The following is a 22,623-nucleotide window of genomic DNA, read 5'->3' on the forward strand; positions in this document are numbered from 1 at the left end:
CTAGCTTGCAGTAATTCTATTCCTGTGAAAGTAGCTCCTGAAGATCGCAAGATGGAAAGTATCGTGACTGAGCGGTCGAACGCGCAGGGTTAAAGCTCAGGCTAAATTCCATAATTTGTAGATGGATCAAAATCATAGTTTGCGGCTCCAATACCGCAGCCTCCCTCCTGTAAACTAATAACACGAAATATCTCATCTGATATTACAACAAGAGGAACCACGTGGCGATACAAATAATTGATGCATTTTGGAACACTCAATTATACGTTCAGCTCCGTTCGAAATGTTCACAAGGAAAAGGATTTGTTGATCTAGGTGAGACTCGACTAACAACCTCGCCATTTCCCGAACTTGTCCGGTCATATAAGGACCGCGCACTGACTGATTGCGCTGCTAGAGCCCGGTCACTTTGATCACCTGTCCCACTCTGTTGGAAGGAATATTAAGGTGAGCGGCCCTCACCTGTGGGAACGTGTCCTGTCCCCGTGATGAAAATAATATCTGCACGTTCACTTTCAGCTTCTTTCACATCCTCTGCTCCATCGCACTACAATCGGGTTTTCTGTGAACAGGTCAAAATAAACACTGGCAGAAATTCTAAGAGCAGTGGGATTCAAACCCACGCCTCTATAGAAATTAAATTTAACACCTTCGACAGCGAGGCCGCGCTACCATAATGTCACAGTAATGTTTAAAGAGCTGTTTAATGCTCCAATAAATGAATTGAAGCTAATTGACCGCATTTAGCCGGTGCTGGGGTTGTTCTCCTTCGAGCAGAGAACGTTAAGAGGAGATTTGATCGAAGTGTTCAAAATCATGAAGGGTTGAGATAAATAAATAAAGAGAAACTGTTCCCATTGGCGGAAGGGTCGAGAACCAGAGGACACAGATTTAAGGTGATTGGCAAAAGAACCAAAGGCGATATGAGGAAACATTTCTTTCCCCAGCGAGTAGTTATAATCTGGAATGCGCTGATTGAAAGGTGGCTTTCAAAAAGCAATTCGATAAATACTTGAAGGGAAATAAATTCGGAGCTAACGGGAAGGAGCGGGGGAATGGGACTATCTTGACTGCTTTAACAACGAGCCGGCACGAGCTCGATGGGCCGAATGGCCTCCCTCTCTGCTGTAACCATTTTATGATTCTATGATTCTGTTTATACTCTTTATTTTCTTTGCATGCATTTCTCTATCTCTCCCTGTCTCTGTCTCTTGTGTTGTCCTCTAATGGACTTCTCAGGCTTCCGTGAACGGCGACGGCTGATCGATCCTGCAACACCAGCAGAGAAGGTTAAAGAAAGGTTGAGACGGTAGGAAAAGTAAAGGTGCAACCCAGCTGCTGCAGTCAATGTCTAAACATTAAGATCTCTTCGCTCTCACAGTAAAACAAAGCACCAATTTGATTAAAGTATACTTATGGGAGAGTGTATGTTATCACCATGCCGAGACAGACGGCAAAACATATCATAGAATCATTAAAATTTACGTTAGTGGAGGCCATTCGGCCCATCATGTTTGTACCGGCCGGAAAAGAGATATCCAGCATCAACCGACTTACCAGCGTTTAGTCCGTAGTCTTGTCGGTTACGGCTCTTCAAGTGCATATTGAAGTCCTTTTTAAACCCGATGAGGGTTTCTGCTTCTCTCACCCTCTCAGGCAGTGAGTTCCAGACCCCCACCACCCGCTGGGTGGAACAAAATTCCCCTCTGCTCCACTCTAATCCTTCTACCAATTACCTTAAATCTATGACCCTTTTTATTGAACTCTCTGCTACGTGAATCAGGTCCTTCCTATCCACTCTATCGAGGCCCGTGATAATTTTATACACCTCAATTAAATCTCGCCTCAGCCTCGTCGGTTCCAGAGAAAACAACCTCAGCCTATCCAACCTATCCTCATAGCCAAAATTCTCCACTCTTCGCAACACCGTCGTAAATCTCTGTACCATTTCTAGTGTAGTCCCATCTTTCCTGTAATGTGGTGACCAAAACTGTACGCAATACTCCAGCTGTAGCCGAACTAGTGTTTTATTCAGTTCCAGAATAACCTCCCTGCTCTTACATTCTATGCCTCGGCTAATAAAGCAAAGTATCCTTTATACCTTTTTAACCACCTTAACTACCTGTCCTCTTACCTTTAGGGATCTGTGGACATGCACTCCAAGGTCCCTCTTTTTATCGACACCTCTCAGTATCCTCCAAAGCAATGTAGTTTCCGAGCAACTAATTCTGAAATGTCTTGCTTGATAATATAAGTCGTAGAGACGAAACTAATATTGGTGGCTGGAAATAGTTAGTGTACAACTTGATATTGCTGTATACCGGAATAGAAAACGAGATTGGATGGACAGAAGAGGTCTGAAAGGGTAGACGATCGGCTATGGGAGACAGCGAAACTTTACACTGGCTGCATGATGTAAGTAACAGCGTCTGGTTGGTCTGGATGTATGATTCTTGTTTCGGGGGCTTTGGTTGATTAATATCTGAGAGTCCCGGGCTCAAATCCCCGATAAGCTCTTGCTGTTCCGCTACGTTGAGTGTAAAATTCACCAATTGGCTTCTGACATCTTTTCAGTTTTCCTGTTGGTCGGATTAAAGTGCATGTTTGAGCTCCAGAGGACAGAGTGCTGAAGTTTCCAAAGTGCAACACACGTGAAGTAAATAAAATGTCTCAAGATGATGCAGATATTGATGCTGAATGTGAATCTCCCCCTATTCAGGTGGTCTCATTGATATTGGATGACGGGACAGGGAACGACATATGGAAGTTTGCCGATGACACCAAAATGGGCAGCTTTATAAGCAGTGCAGATTATATAGGAAGAGGAACAGGAGTAGGCCATTCTGCCCCTCGTGCCTGCTCCGCCATTTGATAAGATCATGGCTGATTTGTGATCTAACTCCATATACCTGCCTTTGGCCCATATCCCTTAATACCTTTGGTTGCCAAAAAGCTATCTATCTCAGATTTAAATTTATAAATTGAGCTAGTATCAATTGCCATTTGCGGAAGAGAGTTCCAAACTTCTACAACCCTTTGTGTGTAGAAATGTTTTCTAATCTCGCTCCTGAAAGGTCTGGCTCTAATTTTTAGACAGTGCCCCCCACTTCCAAAACCCCCAACCAGCGGAAATAGTTTCTCTCTATCCACCCTATCTGTTCCCCTTAATATCTTATAAACTTCGATCAGATCACCCCTTAACCTTCGAAACTCGAGAGAATGCAACCCCAATTTGTGTAATCTCTCTTCGTAACTTAACCCTTGAAGTCCGGGTATCATTCTGGTAAATTCCAGAGAGACATTAATATAATGAATGAATGGGCAAAACTGTGGCAAATGGATTTCAATTTAGGCAAGTGTGAGGTCATCCACTTTGGACCTCAAAAGGATAGATCAGAATACTTTATAAAAGGTGAAAAATTCGAAACTGTGGAGTTCCAAAGGAACTTCGGTGTCCATGTACATAGATCAATAACATGTCATGGACAGGAACAGAATATAATCAAAAAGGCTAATGGAATGGTGGCCTATATGTTTAGAGGATGAGAATAGACATTATGCTACAGCTACACAAAGTTCTGGTTGGACCACACCTGGAGTACTGTGTTCAGTTTTGGGCACGGCACCTTAGGAAGGATATATTGGCCTTGGAGGGAGTGCAGTGTGATTTACTAGAAAGATAACTGGACTCTAAGCGATAAATTACGAGGAGAGATTACACAAACTACAGTTGTATTCCCTTCAATTTAGTAGATTAAGGGTTGATGTGATCGAAATGTTCAAGATATTAAGAGGAACTGATGGGGTAGATGGATAGAAACTATTTCCGCTCGTTGGGGTGTCTAGGACTTGGGGACATAGGCTAAACATTAGAATCAGACTTTCAGGAGTGAAGTTAGGAAACACTTCTGCAAGCAAAGTGTTGGAGAAGTTTGGAAGTCTCTTCCACAAACGGCAGTTGATGCGAGCTCAATTGTTTATTTCAAACCCGTGATTTATCGATTTTTGTTAACCAAAGATATTTCGAGATATGGGACTAAGGCGGATACAGGGATTTCGGTCACAACTCAGCCATGATCGTATTGAGTTGCGGAACAGGCTCGACGGACCAAATACCACAATCCTGTTCCGAAGTTCCTCATTGGTGCAGAATGCAAAACGATCTTGCATTGGCCGGGAATCGAACCCGGGTCTCCCGCGTGGCAGGCGAGAATTCTACCCCTGAACCACCAATGCTTGCTTTTGGAGAAGTTACATGCTCCTATATGGAATGCTGTCTAAACGAACATGCCGTTTGCAGCTGCGATGGCCGAGTGGTTCAAGCGTTGGTCTCAAAACCCCATTTGGGTTTTCCTGCCGAGGTTTGAATTCTGCTCGCAACCCCCAACTGTTTCAAGATCTCTTCAATGCTCAAATAGATTAATTGGAGTTAATTGACCGCATTTACCTCTCTCCCAGCATCAGATATACTTTTAATTGAGCGTCCAATCTTCTCTTGCAAGATTTCAAGACCCGAGAAGGAATCTCTCCCAATCTGTAACTTAAATTCTGGTCGTTTGCAAAACCTGACATTTATACTCTTTATTTTCTTTGCATGCATCTCTCTATCTTTCCCTGTCTCTGTCTCTTCTCTCTCTGTTGTGCCCGACGGGCTTCTCAGGCTTCCTTGAACGGCGAAGGCTGATCTCACCTGCAACACCAGCAGAGAAAGGTAAAAAAAAGGCACTGAGACGGTTGGAAAAGTAAAGGTGCAACCCAGCTGCTGCAGCTAATGTCTACACACTTATGTCTCTTCACTCCCACAGTGAAACAAAGCATCAATTTGATTCAAGTATACTTCTGGTCGACTGTATATTATCGCGATGCCGAGACAGACGGCAATGATATCATAGAATCCGAGAAAGTTATGCCAAAGAAGGAAGCCATTCTGCACATCGTGCCTGTGCCGGCCGAAAAATCGGTACCGAGCCTCATCTCACTTTCCAGCGTTTAGTCCCTAACCTTGTCGGTTACGGATCTTCAACTGCATATTGAAGTTTTTATTTTTCAATGCGATGAGGGTTTCCGCCTCTCCCACCCTTTCTGGCAGTGATTTTCCGACCCCCACACCCACCACCCTCTGGATGGAAAAAAAAAATTCACTCCCCTCTAATCATTCTACCGATTACCTAAGATTGATGTATCCTGATTATTGACCTCCCTACGAAGGGAAATAGGTCCTTACTATACACTCGATCGAGGCCCGTCATAATGTTATACACCTCAATTAAATCTCCCAACAGCCTCCTCAGTTCCAAAGCAAACAACCCCAGCTTATCCAATCTAATCTCATATCTAAAATTCTCCAGTTCTGGCAACATTGTCTTAAATCTCCTTTGTACCCTTTCTCGTGCAATCACATCTTTCCTGTAATGTGGTGACCACAACTGTATGCAGTATTCTTGCTGTGGCCTAACTATTGTTTTATAAATTTCTACCAGAACCTCCCCTGCTCTTATATTCTATGCCTCGGCTAATAAAGGAGAATATTCTTTATGGCTTCTTAACCACCTTATCTAGCTGTTCTGCTGCCTTCTGGGATCTGTGGACATGCACTCCAAGGTTTTGCTGTTTATCTGCACCTCTCAGTCTCCTCCCAAGCAATGCAGTTTCAGAGCAACTAATTCTGAAACGTCTTACTTCATAATTCAAGTCGTACAGTCGAAACCAATTTGTTAAAGGGAGACTAATATTGGTGACTGGAAGTAGTTAATGTACAACTTGATATTGCTGTGCACCGGAACAGAAAACGAGATTGGATGGACAGAAGAGGTCTGAAAGGATGGCCGATCGGCTGTGGGAGGCAGCGCACCTTTCAACTGACTCCACGACTTCAGCATCAGTGGTTTGTTGGTCTCGGGGTATGATTTTCGCTTCGAGGGTTGTGTTATGTGATATGCGCGCGATCTCAGCTTCAAATCCCGCATGACCCCTCCTGTTTCTGTGCTTTTCGTGAAAAGTCACCCATGTGCTTCCGATATCTTTTCAGTGTTGCTGTTGGTAGAATTGAATTATATCCAGAGAATGTTTGAGCTCCAGAGGACAGAGTGCGGAAATTTCCAAGGCACAACACAGGTGAAAAAATAAATGTCTCAATATGATGAGGAGATTGAAGCTGAATGTGAATTTACCCCAGTGCAGTCGGTCTCATTGATATAAGATGACGGGATAGAGAGCGACATGTGCAGATGACGCCAAGATGGGCAGCACTGTAAGCAAAGTAGATGGAAGCAGAACATTACAGAGAGTATTTCATATAATAAATGAATGGGCAAAACTGTGGCAAATGGATTTCAATTTAGGTAAGTGTGAGGTCATCCAACTTGGACCTATAGAGCATTGATCAGAATACGTTCGAACTGGTGAAATGCTCGAAACCGTGGAGTTCCAAAGGGACTTAGCGGTCCATATACATAGATCATTAAAATGTCATGGACAGGTACAGAAAATAATCAAAAAGGCTAATGGAAAACTAGCTTTTATATCTAAAGGACCAGAATACAAGGTGATAGACATTATGCTACAGCTCCACAAAGCTCTGGTTGGACCACACCTGGAGTACTGTGTTCAATTCTGGGCACCGCACCTTAGGAAGGATATTTTGGCCGTGGAGGTAGTGCAGTGTAATTTTTCTAGATTGATACCTGGAATCCAAGGGTTAAATTACGAGGGGAGATTACACAAACTAGGGTTGTATTCCCTGGAATTTAGTAGATTAAGGGCTGATTTGATTGACGTTTTCAAGATATTACGGGGAACTGTTGGTGTTGATGGAGAGAAACTCTTCTCGCTCGTTCGGATGTCCAGGACTCGGGAACCTGGCCTAAAAATTAGAGTCAGGAATTTCAGGAGTGAAATTAGTTAACACTTCAACAAGCAAAGGGGGGTAGAAGTTTGGAACTCTCTTCTGCAAGCGACAGTGTTAGCTTAATTGTTAATTTTAATCCTGAGACTGATAGATTTTTTTCGTTAACCAGTGGTATTGAGGGATACGGAGCAAAGGCGGTTATATGGAATTAGGTCACAGATCAGCCATGATCTCACTGAATTGCGGAACGGGCTCGAGTAGCTCAATGGCTTACTCATCTTCCTAATATGGTGCAAAACACGAAACGTTCATGCATTGTCCACGAATCGAATCCGTGTCAGAGGCGAGAAATCCATCCCAGAGCCACCAATACTCGTACGTACACGCACTGCATATGTCCATTTATGTTACTCTCATAGTGATTGAAAGCTGCAATTTGAGTAAACTATACTTATGGTAGAATGTATACTATGCCGATGTCGAGACAGAAGATTATGTTGTTTAGAGCAATTCATTCTGCATAGTGTTACTTGATTATGCAAGTCTTACATTCAAAGCAATTTTGATAAAGAGCGAGAAATATTGTTGATATGAAATGATCAGTGTGGAACCTGATATTGCTCTACATCGTGCATCGTAGAAGAAAGCGGGATTGTATGGACAGAGCCTTCTGAAAGGATGGCGGAACGGCTGCATGGCAGCGAAATTTTACAGCGGCTGCACGGCTCTGTTGCTTGTTGGTCTTTGGGTCTGAATGTCGCTCAGGAAGTTCGAATCGTTCAAAATTCCGAATGAGCCCTGTTATATCCCCATTTTTAGTCAAAAATCACCAATTGGCTTCTTACATCTTTTCAGCCGTGCAGAAGGCAGGTTTGACTTATCTCCAGCAGAACTTGTTTGAGCACCAGAGGAAAGAAAGCAGAGGGTTTGTCCATGCAACACAAGTAGACGAAATGAAGATAATCTTTCATGAAGTTGTAGATTGAAGCCGGCACATGAATTTATCCCAATTCAGACAATCTCGTGGGTACAGAACAAAAAAGGTAAAGGATGCTGCATTGGCCTGGAACCAAACCTCTGGTTTCCCGCCGGCAGGCCAGGGTTCCACCACTGAACCACCAATGGACACACGGCTGCAGGCAGCACATGTAGCTTTGGATACATGTCTAGAACATGCAATCTGGCAGAGTTCCTGTGATTACCCTACGCAATCGACTCTACAGTTGCGCGCTGCCCTTTGTGTTAAATTATGGATCAAGCATGGTCGTAAAATTCACTGGGGGCTCGAAACCAACTTCCACCACGATTGTGAAACAGTCAAATAAATAAGAGCTCTAATTACCAGGCAGTGTTTACTTCTCTCAGAGGTTAAGGGATAATCCAGCCCAATGTTCACCTATGAGATTTCAAGACTTGAGACAGAATTTCAAAAAAGCTGTACCATAAATTCTGCTCAATCACGGAATTTGGAGATTTATGCTATTTTATTTCTTTGCATGCATCTCTCTATCGCTGTCTGCATTTCTTCTCTCTCGGTGTTTAACCCTGATGGACTGATCAGGCTTCCTTGAACGGCCAGGTCTGGAAACCGGGGATGGAAAAGACTGTCGGATCTTCAGTCCAATTGTTGGATTTCGGCGGGATGAGCTTTGCTATTTTCCGTCTCCGTTTTCGGAAAATATAAACCCAGATGGGATTTCACCTCCTCAGTCCCGTCACCTCCGGGTAATGGGAATGAACCCAATCTATCGCTCGGTCGGAACATCCGTATTCTTATTGCTTAAGAATAAAATCACGGGGTTACAGCTATTTTCAGGACGCATTTTAGAAATTAACACGTAACAGACTTATGCGAAAACTAGAAGCACGTGGAATTAAAGGACCAGTGGTAACGTGGGCACCTAATTGGCTCAGGAATGGGAGGCAGAGAGTAGTGGTGAACGGATACCCTTATACATTAGGGTCTCTATACTTGAATTATTTTTTCATTTATTGGAGCATAGGAACAGGAATAGGCCATTCAGCCCCTCGAGCCTCCAGGTTAGCACATCCTTCCTGAGGTGGGGTGTCCAGAACTGAATGCAGCACTCCAGATGGGGTCTCACCAGAGCTCTGTGCAGCTGTAACATAACTTCCACCCCTTTGTATTCCAGCCTTCTTGAAATAAACGGGGAGAGTAAGAGCTCAAGAATGAAAGCGAGAGAGAGCAAGACGAATAGAGAGAGACAGACAGACAGACAGATCACCAGGCATTGGAGAAACCGTCGCTGTGTAGATTTCTCAGGAGCTGCTGTGAATCCCCACTGAGCTTTCGAACGACTTGCTCCACCGCAGCAAAAAGTCATTAGCAGCAAATGGGTAACGTGAAATCACATAAGCGATAGCCGATTTGTGGTGCAATGGGTAGCACGTTGGACTTCCAATTAGCAGTTCTAAAGTTGTGGATTCCAATTTCACTACCGTTGAAGTTGAGGGCTCAATTTTGGCGGTGGAAATTAGAACTTTGCAGCAAAACCGCAACAGGATCACGAATGTTCATCAAAGAAGGGAAACAACCCTCTTGCAGCTCCTGAAAATCGCAAGAATTAAAGTATCGTGACTGAGCGGTCTAACCCGCTGGTTTAAAGCTCCAGTTAAATCCCATAATTTGTAGATGGATCAAAATCACGGTTTGTAGCTCCAATTCCGCAGCCTCCTTCCTGTAAACTAATAAAACTAAACATCTCATCTGTTTTTACAACAGCGTAGGCCGGAGGAACCACATGGCTGAACAAATAAGTAGATGCATTTTGTAACACACCAATTGCACATTCTACTCCGTTCGAAATGTTCAGACAGAAAAGGATTGGTTGATCTAGATGAGACTCAACCAACAACCTCGCCATTTCCCGACCCTGGACTGTCATATAAGAACCGCGCACTGACTGATCGCGCCGCAAGAGCCCGGTCACTTTGATCACCCGTCCCTCTCTGCTGGAAGGAATATTAAGGAGAGAGGCCCTCACCTGTGGGAACGTGTCCTGTCCCCGTGATGAAAATGATATCTGCACTTTCACTTTCAGCTTCTTTCACATCCTCTGCTCCATCGCACTACATTCGGGTTTTCTGTGAACAGGTCAAAATAAACATTGGCAGAAATTCTAACAGCAGTGGGATTCAAACCCACGCCTCCATAGAAATTAAATGTAACACCTTAGACCGCGTGGCCGCGCTACCATTATTTCACAGTAACGTTGAAAGAGCTGTTGAATGCACAAATAAATGAATTGAAGCTAATTGACCGCATTTACCCCGGGCTGGGGCTGTTCTCCTTCGAGCAGAGAAGGTTAAGAGGAGATGTGATCGAAGTGTTCAAAATAATGAAGGGTTTAGAAAAAGTAAATAAAGAGAAACTGTTCCCATTGGCGGAAGGGTCGAGAACCAGAGGACACAGATTTGAGGTGACTGCCAAAAGAACCAAAGGCGACATAAGGAAACACTTCTTTACCCAGCGAGTAGTTATAATCTGGAATGCGCTGCCTGAAAGGGTGGTGGAAGCAAATTCAATCGTGAATTTCAAAAAGGAATTGGATAAATACTTGGAGGGGAATAAATGCAGGGCTACCGGGAAGCGGCGCGGGAGTGGGACCAACTGGATCGCTCTTACAATGAGCCGGCACGGGTTCGATGGACCGAATAGCCTCCTTCTGTGCTGTAACCATTTTATGATTGTATGATTCTATTTATTCTCTTTATTTTTTTTGCATGCATTTCTCTATTTCTCCCTGTCTCTGTCTCTTGTGTTGTCTCAGGCTTCCTTGAACGGCGTTGGCTGATCGAACCTGCAAAACCAGCAGAGAAGGTTAAAGAATGACTGAGACCGTAGGAAAAGTAAAGGTGCAACCCAGCTGCTGCAGCCAATGTCTGCACAATAATGTCTCTTCGCTCTCAAGTAAGTCACTTTCTTTTCATTCCTCTTCTTTCGTTCTTTTTCTTTCTGCCTCCAGCACCTGTGTCCGTATCCTGTTTTTGTTCTCTCATGTGTCTCTGTTGGATGATCAAAAATTCAGACCCGCCGCTTCTTCTAGCTTTTTCTTCCTTCCACAATCATGATCCATTTCATTGAGACTTTACTGCCGCCTTGCCCACTCTAACATTTACTTTCACATTCTTAGGCCTTTATGTTTGCTCGATATCGACCTCTGTTTCTCGGGGGCACATGTCCCGCTCGCACCAATGTTCATTTGTGCCTTGAAACCAATCGATACATTTCGATCTCCGTGACTCTTCCAGAGACAAGCACTAAGAAAGCAGGGCTGGCATTCGGAAGGACAGCGGCATACTTTCCCATGAAATTTCTATGGGGTATCTTGTGACACGGGGGATGTTAACTGAAGAACTGGGTTTTGTTTTCATGGTCGTTGGCGCTTTTCCCCGAGCAGTTGATGTGCGGGAGAGACGGACGGCACGACATAGCTGCGAATGAGGGCTGAAAGATGCAGTTTTGGCAATCTGGGCTGTGCTGTCAAGTCGGAAATGTTCTGCTTGATCTTAATAGGTCTGTGGAAATGTCCGATTGAAAAGGAATGAGGAGAAATGAGAAGATCGGGAATGGTGAAAAAGTGTCGATTACAGGAGTTTGGCCGTGAGCGAAAGGTCCTTTGAATGTCCGGCGCGGAGGGGATTTTGTTCAGAAACGACAGACTTTAAAGCGCGTGGGGAAAGTGAAGTGCGAGCTTTGTCCTTTGGTCAAACTGGGTGTTTTCAGGAAAACAGCCATTGTGAAATTACAAAAATGAAAACAGAAAATGCTTGAAACACTCAGCAGGTCAGGCAGCGCCTGTGGAGAAAGAACCAGAGGGAAGGTTTCAGCCCTCCGAACTTTTTCATCAGAAATGGATAGATTGGTATGTAGAAGAGTAGCTGAACTGTCTAAGATGCTGGTGTCAATCTTTCGATCATGTGGGTTTGAATTCCCCCTCTGCCACATTTGGTGGAGCTGTTTATTTTGGCCGCCTCACCAAAAAATCTTCTTTCCAAAGAAGTGCGTTTCCGCATTGCTGGCTTACATCTGTTTGCACAAATCAGCAAAGTCTGAATTGCCACCCAAAATGTTTCTTGCACGGAGGTGTTGGGAGTGTAAGGGGTGATCCAGGTGAAGTGTCAATCAAAGTGCGCAATGGCCCCCTGGTAAACGAAGTATCTCTTATGGTGAGCATAAGATGAAAGATATGTCCCATAATTATGTATTTCTTCTTTGCATCACAGTAGGATTTATTATCAGGGAATGGACATGTGAAGGTCCATTTACGTCATGCTCCGGTCGCTTTGCATCGCCCCCGGCACATAGATTAGAATCAGAGAAAGGTTACTGCATGGAAAGAGGCCATTCGGCACATCGAGTCCGTGCCGGCTCTCTGCAAGAGCAATCCAGCTGGAAGCCACCGCCCCACCGCCCCACCGCCCCACCCCGGTCGCCCTGTATTTTTTTTCGTTTCAAGTACTTATCCAGTTCCCTGTTGAAGGCCATGATCGAATCTGCCTCCACCACCCCTCGGGCAGTGCATTGCAGATCATAAACACTCGCTGTGTAAAAAAGTTTTTCCTCATGTCACCTTTGGCTCTTTTGCCAAACACCTTCAATCTATGTCCTCTGGTCATTGACCCTTCCGCCAATGGGAACAGTTTCTCTCTATCTGCTCTGTCCAGATCCTTCATGATTTTGAATACCTCTATTAAATCTCCTCGCAACCGTCTCTATTCCAAGGAGAACAACCCCAGCTTCTCCAGTCGATCCATGAAACTAAAGCCCCTCATTCATGGAATCTTTCCAGGAATCACCCACCATCAACATCCTGGTGATCACCATGAACCAGAAAGTTAACTGAACCAGCCATATCAATACTGTGGCGACAAGAGCAGGTCAGAGGTTGGATATTCTGCGCCGAGTTACTCACCACCTGACTCCCCAAAGCCGTCCCACCATCTGCAAGGCGCAAGTCAGGGTTGTAATAGATTACTCATGTGATAGTCACCTACATGAAATATTAACTCTGTTTCTATATCGAAGGATTCTGCCTGACCTGCTGAGGATATCCAGCATTCACTGTTTTCATTTCAGTTTGGCAACATAGCCAGTATTTTCATTTTGAATAAAGGAGCTTGTGTGAGTTTCTGCATGTGACGAGGTGGCCGAGTGGTTAAGGCGATGGACTGCTAATCCATTGTGCGCTGCACGCGTGGGTTCGAATCCCATTCTCGTCGATGTTGTGTTCAATTTTGTTCCTTTCATTCAGTCCATCCAGAAGGTCGAGTCCCTTCCTTCTCGAAACGGCAAACGGAGGTTTTTGCATTGTTTGCTGAAATCAGCAACAGTTCCAACCAAGAAGTTGTTGAGATTGGAAGGTCGCGAAGAATCAAAGTGTACAGTCGTGTCATTGTAAAAGGAGTAAATCTTATAGTCAACGTAAGAGAAACTTATGTACCATAATTATGATTTATGTCCGGATCATTCCGTGTCTGTGTCTGTTTAAAAGGGATGTGCTGTAAGCCCCGGATCATTCCGTGTCTGTGTCCGTTTAAAAGGGTTGTGCTGTTTGTCCCGGATCATTCCGTGCTTGTGTCGGTTTAAATGGGATGTGCTGTCAGTCCCGGATCATTCCGTGTCTGTGTCTGTTTAAAAGGGATGTGCTGTCAGTCCCATATCATTCAGTGTCTGTGTATGTTTAAAAGGGATGTGCTGTCAGTCCCGGATCATTCCGTATCTGTTTCACCCGATTTTCTTGATACCTTTTTCCTTCTGAACTGAAATGAAGATCCTCTCTGGAGAAGAAGGTTCACCGCCTGCTGTTGAGATCAAATTCATTCTGCTGGGCTTCCATTCCAATCTCCGCACTCTATCCCCCATTCAGACCCACCCCCGCCTGGACGTTATAATCTGCGATATTCATAAGGGAATGGAGAAGCCGAATATCATGGTTATAATTTTCTTGTCTCCACAACACTGAATATTATCAATTCCAACGATTCAGAAGGATTCATAGAATCGTAGAATCTTACAGCATAGAAGGAGTCCATTCGGCCATCGTACCTGTGCCGGCTATTTTTCGAAGACCTGTCCAAATTAGACCCACACCCCAGATTTTCCCCATAACACTGCAAATTAGTCCTCTTCAAGTACATGTCCAATTGCCTTTTGAATGATCCTGTGGAATCTGCTTCCACCATCCTTTCAGGAAGTGCGTTCCTGATCTTAACAAACCCTCTGTGTGAAAAAAAATCTCTTAGATTCCTCTCTAGTTATTTTGCCAAATATTTTAAATCTGTGATCTCTGGTTACCGACCCACTTGCCAGAGGAAACAGTTACTCCCTACTTGCTCTTTCAAAACCCCTCATTATTTTGAATACCTCTATTAGGTCTCCCGTTAACCTTCTCTGCTGTAAGGAGAATAATCCCAGCTTCTCCAATCTCTCCAAATAACTGAAGTCCCTCATCCCTGGTATCACCCAGGCCAACCTGCTCTGAATCCTCTTCAATCCCTTTTCATCCATTGTATAGTATGGTGCCATTGAAGTGTAAAATGCATCCCAGCTGAGGCCTAACCAGTGACTTGTAAAGGTTTCGTGTGACTTCCATGTATTTAAATTCAATGCCCCCATTTACAAAGCCAAATATCCCATCCGTTTTTTTAACTACCTTATCTACTTGCCCTGTTTTGTGAATATGCTCCCCCAGGTCCCTCTGCTCTTGGAACCCCCCATAAATTGTTCCATTTAGATTATACTGCCTCTCCTTGTTCTTCTTCCAAAAGTGCATCACTTCACACTGATCGACGTTAAATCTGTCACGTGACTGCCCATTTCACCATCTGTCCATGTTCTCCTGAAGTCTGCTACTTTCTTCCTCACTATGTTCTCAGTTGCCAAGTTTTGTATCATCCGCAAACTTCGAAACTGTACTCCCTATTCCTGCATCCAAGTCATGTATATATAACAAGAAAAGCAATAGTTCTAATACCGACCCCTGGGGGATCCCACTGCATATTTCTCTCCATTCAGAAAATCATCCGTTCACCACGACTCTCTGCCTCCGATCCTTTAGCTAATTACGTGCTCACGTTGCCACCGGTCCTTTAATCCCACGTGCTTCTAGTTTTCGAATAAGTCTGTTATGTGTTAATTTCTAAAATGTGTCCTCAAAATAACTGTAACCCCGTAATTTTATTCTTAAGCAATGAGAATACAGATATTAAGACCGAATGATAGATTGGGTTCATTCCCATTACCCGATGTTGACGGGACCCAAGGAGATGAAAACCCATCTGGGTTTATATTTTCCAAAAACGGAGACGAAAATCGCAAAGCCCCTCCCGTCAAAATCCAACAATTGGACTGAAGATCCGACATTCTGGAAACCCGCGCGTTACAGAAACCCTTCTGGAACGCCCGGGTTTCCAGACCTGGCCGTTCAAAGAAGCCGGATAAGTCCATCAGGGGGGAATCAGAGAGAGAGAGAAGAAACACAGACAGAGAGAGAGATACATGAAAAGAAAAATAGTATAAATCTCCAAATTCTGTGATTGAGCAGAATTTAAGGTACAGCTTAAAGGCAATTCGTGAAATCTTGGAGGTGGACATACGGGAACTCTGCATGACTGCATGTTCTAGACATGGATCCAACGCTACTCGTGCAGTCTGCATTGGTGGTTCTGTGTGGAACCCTTGCCTGCCGGCGGGAAACCATGAGTTTGTTTCCAGGACAATGCAGCATCCTTTCCCTTTTGAATTCTGTGCCCATGAGATCGCCTGAATTGGGATAAATTCATGTGACGGCTTCAATCTGTCCAACTTCTTGAAGGATTATCTTCATTTCGTCAACGTGTGTTGCGTGGACAAACCCTCTGCATTCTGTCCTCTGGTGCTCAGACAAGCTCTGCTGGAGATAAGTCAAACCTGCCTTCTGCACCACTGAAAGGAAATGAGAAGCCAATTGGTGATTTTTGACTAAAAATGGGGACACAACGGGGCTCATCCGGGATTTGAAACAGTGAAACTCCCTGACCGAGAATCAGACCCAAAGACCAACTGGCAACAGAGCCGTGCAGCCACTGTAAAATTTTGCTGCAATGCAGCCGATCCGCCATCCTTTCAGAACGCTCTGTCCATACAATCCCGCTTTCTTGTACGATATACGATATCGAACAATGTCAGGTTTTGCACTAACTATATCATATCAACAATATCAAATTCGTTTTGAATGTACGACTTGTATTATCAAGTAACACTTTACAGAATGAATTACTCTGAAACGACATTGTCGTCTGTCTCGGCATCGTCATAGTTTACACTCCACCATAAGTACACTTTACTCAAATTGCTGCTTTAATTCACTATGAGAGCGAAGACCCATGAATGTGGAGACATTAGCTACGAATTTATCAGCTGGGTTGCACCTTCCCTTTTCCGACTGTCTCAGTCTTTTATTTCTTTACCCTTCTCTGCTGGTCTTGCAGATTAGATCAGCTCTCGCCATTCAAGGAAGCCTGAGAAGTCCATCGGGGACAACACAGAGAGACAAGAGACAGAGGCAGGGAGAGATAGAGAGATGCAGGCAAAGAAAATAGAGTATAAATGTCAGGTTTTGCAAACTAGCAGACTTTAAGTTACAGATTGGGAGAGATTCCCTCTCGGCTCTTGAAATCTTGCAAGAGAAGATCTGACACTAATTAAAAGCACCGGCCACGCTGTAGAATCTCTCATTCTGGGAGAGAGATAAATGCGGTCAATTAACTCCAATTAATCTATTTCAGCACTGAAGTGATCTTTGAACATTCGCTCTGCGAGCAGAATTCAAACCTGCGCAGGAAAACCTCAATTGAATTTTGAGTCCAACGCTTTAAACACTCGGCCACCGCAGCTGTAAACGGCATGTTCATTCAGATCGGATTCCAAATGGACACTTGCTGCTATTAAGAACGCGCGCATTGGTTGTGCAGGGGTCGAATTCTCAATTCTTATGCGGGAGACTTTGGTTCGATTTCCGGCCAATGCAGAATCATTCTCACCAATGAGGAGCTGAGGAATATAAGTATGCCATTTCGCCCCTCGATCCTGTTCCGCAATTCAAACAGATCATGGCTGATATGTGACCAAACTCCAGATAATCGCTTTAGCCCCGTATCGCTTAATAACATCAGTTAACAAAAATCGATTAATGTCAGGTATAAAATTAACAATTCAGTTCGCATCAACTACCGTTTGCGGAAGAGAGTTCCAAACTTCTACCTCCCTTTGCTTTGGAGAAGTGTTTCCCAACTTCACTCCTGAAAGTCCTGACCCGAATGTTTCGGCGATGTCCCCGAGTCCCAGACATCCCAACCGGCGGAAATAGTTTTTCTCTATCTACTCCATCAGTTCCCCTTAATATTTCGAAAAGTTCGATCAAATCAGCTCTTAATCGACTAAATTCGAGGTAAACCCGAGTTTATGTAATCTCTCCGCGTAATTTAACCCTTGGGGTCCAGGTAACATTCCAGTAAACCGAAGCTGCACTCGCTCCACAGCCGATATATCCTTCCTAAGGTGCGTTGCCCAGAACTGAATACAGTTCTTCAGGTGTGGTCCAAGCAGGGCTTCGTATAACTGTATCATAATGCCTATCCCCTTGTATTCTCGTCCTCGAGATATAAAGACCAACATTCCATTAACATTTTTGATTATTTTTTGTACCTGTCAATGACATTTTAATGATGTATGTAGATGGACACATCAGTCTTTTTGGACCTCCACTGTTTCGAGCTTTTCACCATTTACAAAGTATTCTGATCTATCCTTTTTGGTCCAAAGTGGATGACCTCACACTTGACGAAATTCATATCGATTTGCCACAATTTTACCCATTCATTTATTGTATTAATACCTCTCTGTAATTTTATGTTTCCATCTGCACTGCTTACAATGCTGCCCATCTTGGTGTCATCGGCAAACTTGGAGATGTGGCTTTCTATCCCGTCATCTAATATCCGCCTGAATTGGGAAAAATCCAAATTTAGCTTCAAACTCCTCATCATCTTGAGACATTTTATTTCTTTCACGTGTGTTGCGCCGACGATACTCCGGCATTGAGTCCACTGGAGCTCAAACATCCTCTGGATCGAATTCAGTTCCACCAACAGCAACACTGAAAACATGTCAGAAGCCAATTGGTGACTTTTCACTAAAAGGAGGGCTCGTCCGGGATTTGAACCCGGGACCTCTCGCATATCACTCAATGAAACGCCCTAAGCGAGAACCATACCCCTAGACCAACGAGCCGCTGTTACTTCAGCTTTGCAGCCAGTGTAAAAGTTCGTTGCCTCCCACAGCCGATCGGCCATCCTTTCAGACCAGGTCTGTGCATCCAATCTCGTTTTCTGCTCCGGTGTCCAGCAATATCAAGTTGCACACCAAATATTTCCAATCACCAATATTAGTCTCCCTTTACCAAATTGGTTTCGAGTGTACGACTTGAGTTGTCAAGTGAGACGTTTCAGAATTATTTGCTCTTAAACTACATTGCTTGGGAGGATACTGAGAGGTGTGTCGATTTGCGGCACGCTCTGTTCCCTTTGCATCGCCTCATGCACAATGAGTTGAATCATGGAAAGGCTACAGCACGGAAAGTGGCCATTCGGCCCATCGAGTCCGTGCTCGCTCTCTGCAAGAGCAATCCAGCTAGAAACACTCCCCCGCCTTTCCCCGAAGCCCTGCATTTTTTTTTCCTTTCAAGTACTTATCCAGTTCCCCTTTTGAAGGCCATGATTGAATCTGCCTCCATCACACCCTCGGGCAGTGCATTCCAGATCCGAACCTCTTGTTGTGTGAAAAAGTTTTTCCTCATGTCACCTTTGGTTATTTTGCCAATCACCTGAAACCGATGTCCTCTGGTTCTTGACCCTTCCGCCAATGGGAACAGTTGCTCTCCATCTTCTATGTCGAGATCCTTCATGATTTTGAATACCTCTATCAAATCTCCACAAAACCGTTTCTTTTCCGAGGAGAACAACCTCAGATTCTCCAGTCTATCCACGGAACTAAAGTCCCTCATCCCTGCAATTATGCTGGTAATTTTTTTCTGCTCCCCCTCCAAGGCCTTCACATCTTTCCTGAAGTGCGGTGTCCCGAACCGGACACAATACTTCAGTTGTGTTCGAACCAGTGTGTTATAATGTTTCATCCTGACTTCTATACTTTTGCACTCTATACATCTATTTATAAAGCCCAGGACCCCGAATGCTTTTTAACCGCTTTCTCAACCTGCCCTGCCACATTCAACTATTTGAACACATGAACCTCTCTTTGTTCCTGTATCGCTTTCACATTTGTGCCCTGCAGTTTATATTGCCTCTCCTCGTTCTTCCAACCGAAATGTATCACTTCGCATTTTTCAGCGTTAAATTTCATCTGCCACGTCTCCGCCCATGCCACCAGCCTGTCTATGTCATTTGAAGTCTATCACTGTCCTTAACACTGTTTACTACCCTTCCAAGGTTTGTTTCATCTGCAAATTTTGAAATTGTGCCCTGTGCACTAAAGTCCAAGTCATTGATATATATCAAGAAAAGCAGTGGTCCGAGCACTGATCCCTGGGGAACACCACTGTACAACTCTCTCCAGTTCGAAAAAGAACCGTTCCCCAGTAATCTCTGTTTCCTGTCCCTTTCTTGATGATAAGCCTACCATACAGCACTTTATCAAAGACCTTTTGAAAGTCTATATACACCGCATCAACTGAATTGCCTTCATCTATCCTCTCTGTTACCTCATCAAAAACTCTTACAGGTTAGTTAAGCACGATTTGTTTTTAACAAATCCGTGCTTGCTTTCCCGAATCAATTCACCCTCGACCAAGTGACTGTTAATTCTGTCCCGGATTATCGTTTCTGAAAGTTTCCCCACCACTGTGGTTAAACTGACTGGCCTATATTTGCTGGGTTTATCCGTGTACCCATTTCTGAACAAGGGTGCAACCTTTGAAATTCTCCAGTCCTCTGGCACCACCCACATATCTAAGGATGTTGATAGATTATGGCCAGTACCTCTGCAATTTCCACCCTTACTTCCCTCAGCAACCTAGCATGTATCCCATCCGGAACAGGTGATTTACCTACTTTAAGTACAGCCAGCCGTTCAAGTGCCTCTTCTTTATCAATTTTTAGACCATCCAGTATCTCAACTATAAGTTCCTTTGCTGAGACTCTGGCAGCATCTTCTTCCTTGGCAAAGACAGATGCAAAGTACTCATCTGGTACCTCGGCCATCCCCTCTGCCTCCATGAGTAGATCTCCTTGATCGGGCCGAATCCGCCTCTCGCCTCCGCTTACTACCCGTTTACTGTTTACATGCCTGCAGAAGACTTTTGGATTCCCTTTTATGTTGGCCGTCAGTCCATAGTCATATTTCTCTTTGCCTCTCATTTCCTTTTTCTCTTCCCCTCTGAACTCCCTAATTTCGGCCTGGTGAATGAGAGCATAAAAAAGTTAGCATTTCATTCAATCGGAAACAGAAAGTTACTGGTTGATTAATGGCGATTTGAACAAGCATTCGTCTTTTTTTACAGAGTTTAATGAGTGTTGCGAAATTAATATAGTGAACTAGAATTCCTGATGGGGAACCGCTTCAGACAACACATTACTGCCCACACTGGGAAAAAGGATACATCCGAAACTTTGACAACACATCGCAGGTCCCGCTGCAAAGTCACAGCTTGCCAGCTATTCCGAAATTTGGAGCCTGGACAGGGAATTAAACGCTGGATCTTCAGCTCACTGCCCACTTTAAAAGTCTGATACTCTACCGACTGAGCTACCCAGGCTCGATACTACATAAGCTCCCATCGTGCATATTCATGGGAGGTCTCTGAATTATCCCTGCTGCCGGCGAGCAAGGGTGAGGTCCGTTTTATAAAATTCTCAGCAACATGTTGAGGAGAATCCTTGTTCCTGTTGAACATGATGTAAGAAACATGGACAGTGAACGCGTGAGTTTACAATTCTTCTTGTTTGTGCCAAATGTCTTGACATTCGTTAGCACCAATTGAAATAACACTTTACCCAGCGGCACAAAAGCTGAACTTGTCCCACACGGGAGCTGGAAAAGGCCTCTCGACCTTTCAGCGTATTAACATCTGTAAGCTGAATAATTTCTCCCGTTACACAGTGACACCAGGCAGCATATTTTCCTTCAAAATTTTGCCAACACGAAACTTCCAACCGATGAATATCGGCTTAACGAAAAGAAGAATTGTTTGTTTGGTTCTTTAGATTTAAAGATCTCGTACCGGCCCCTTTGCCATATGAGCTGCCGCTAAAAGTCCCCTCTCCCCCTATGAACAAGGAAACTGGCACCTGCTATTGCAAGACGGCAGGCCGGAGGAACCCAAGAGCTCCCATGGGAACACTAAGAAGTAGATGCGTTATGGAACATAACAGTTGTACCTTGAACTCCAGTCAAAATGTTCGGAGGAAAAGGTTTGATTGTTTTAGAAGACGCTCGAACTCACAACCTGGTCATTTCGGGAGCCCACACTGCTATAAATAAGTAACGCACGCTCAATAATTGTGCAACACGAGAGCAGCGAACAACCGACAGCATCAGCGCTCCTGCCAAACAGCTTCATTTTCGGTCTCTCAATGATCACTTCGAGATCTTTCTCAAACAGAAGCCTCCAATCAACATGCGCTTCATTAAATAACAATTCTTAAATCAAGAGAGTTTTGATCGATCATGACTAAAGCATGTACAATTTCCTCACTTGTTCCTTTCAATCCCCTGGGATGGTAAACATCAGGTCGTGGAGATTTGTCTATATTTAGCCTAATTATTTTCTCCATTGCCATTATTTTACTAAAACGAAACCCCTTGATTTATTAACAGTTTTCCTAGTGTCTCTGCTTTTAGCCTCATCCATTTCTGTGACGACCGATGCAAAGTAAAAATTTAGCAACTCTGCCATTTCCTGATTTTCAATTACAATATCACCTCCATCTGTCTTCAAGCGGCCCACATTACTCCAAGCCTCCCTTCGTTCTCTTAATATATTCGGAAAAACCTTGAGAGTTGTCCTCATTTTCCCTCACAAGTTTTTCTCCTTTTCCCTTTTTGCTCCTCTTACGCTTTTTTTTAGTTTCAGCACCACAATAAACAACACTCCGCTGTAAAGTTCGGCTCAATAGTTCTCCAATGTCAGAGCGAGAATTGTCTGATCCCCGAATTTATTTAATGTACCAAATACAATCACACATAATCATCCGTGTAACAACGCACTGATGGATACACAAAGATCAACACAGCGAGAAATCCAGTCAGTGTCGGTATGCACAGGTGAACGGACAAGCGAAACAGACAAATTTAAAACGGCCTGAACCCCCAACAGTGAAGTGTCGCTGATAGATATTAATGAGAGGAGGTGGAGATAAAGTGTCATCAATTGGCGCTGTGGCTTAGTTGGTTAAAGCGTCTGTCTAGTAAACAGAAGATCCTGGGTTCAACTCCCAGCAGTGCCTTGTGCAGCTGGTTATTTTACCTAATTTGTGGAATTGAGCGACAAAATAACACTGTGGTGTTTGTTCAGGAGGAAACGGATCACCGAATGACTGTTCAAAAACGCCCTTTCATTGTGCAGACAGACCTCTCATGGAATGTGTCTGTAACACGTTAATTTAAAGACACATTCTTGTTTCTGGGCTCGTTGGGGTCGTGGTTTAATTCACGATTTGAGGTTCAAACCCGGAAGTAGTCCGAATTTGGACCTGGACTT

General features: G+C 44.1%; 4 non-coding genes across 4 annotated transcripts; 2 read left to right on the plus strand and 2 right to left on the minus strand.

Annotated features, from left to right (window-relative positions):
* Nucleotides 1-4,165: 4,165 nt before the first annotated feature.
* On the minus strand, nt 4,166-4,236 carry trnag-gcc (transfer RNA glycine (anticodon GCC)). The gene has a single exon. It is a non-coding gene; the product is annotated as a tRNA-Gly (tRNA).
* Nucleotides 4,237-13,008: 8,772 nt separating this feature from the next.
* trnas-gcu (transfer RNA serine (anticodon GCU)) lies at nt 13,009-13,090 on the plus strand. Its single transcript has one exon. It is a non-coding gene; the product is annotated as a tRNA-Ser (tRNA).
* A 4,961-nt stretch (nt 13,091-18,051) lies between these two features.
* On the minus strand, nt 18,052-18,140 carry trnap-agg (transfer RNA proline (anticodon AGG)). Its single transcript is given in 2 exon segments — nt 18,052-18,087; nt 18,105-18,140. It is a non-coding gene; the product is annotated as a tRNA-Pro (tRNA).
* Nucleotides 18,141-22,295: 4,155 nt separating this feature from the next.
* trnat-agu (transfer RNA threonine (anticodon AGU)) lies at nt 22,296-22,369 on the plus strand. Its single transcript has one exon. It is a non-coding gene; the product is annotated as a tRNA-Thr (tRNA).
* The last annotated feature ends 254 nt before the right edge of the window (nt 22,370-22,623 follow it).

The sequence above is a fragment of the Heptranchias perlo genome, chromosome 20, assembly GCF_035084215.1.
Source record: "Heptranchias perlo isolate sHepPer1 chromosome 20, sHepPer1.hap1, whole genome shotgun sequence".
Classification (NCBI taxonomy): Eukaryota; Metazoa; Chordata; class Chondrichthyes; order Hexanchiformes; family Hexanchidae; genus Heptranchias; species Heptranchias perlo.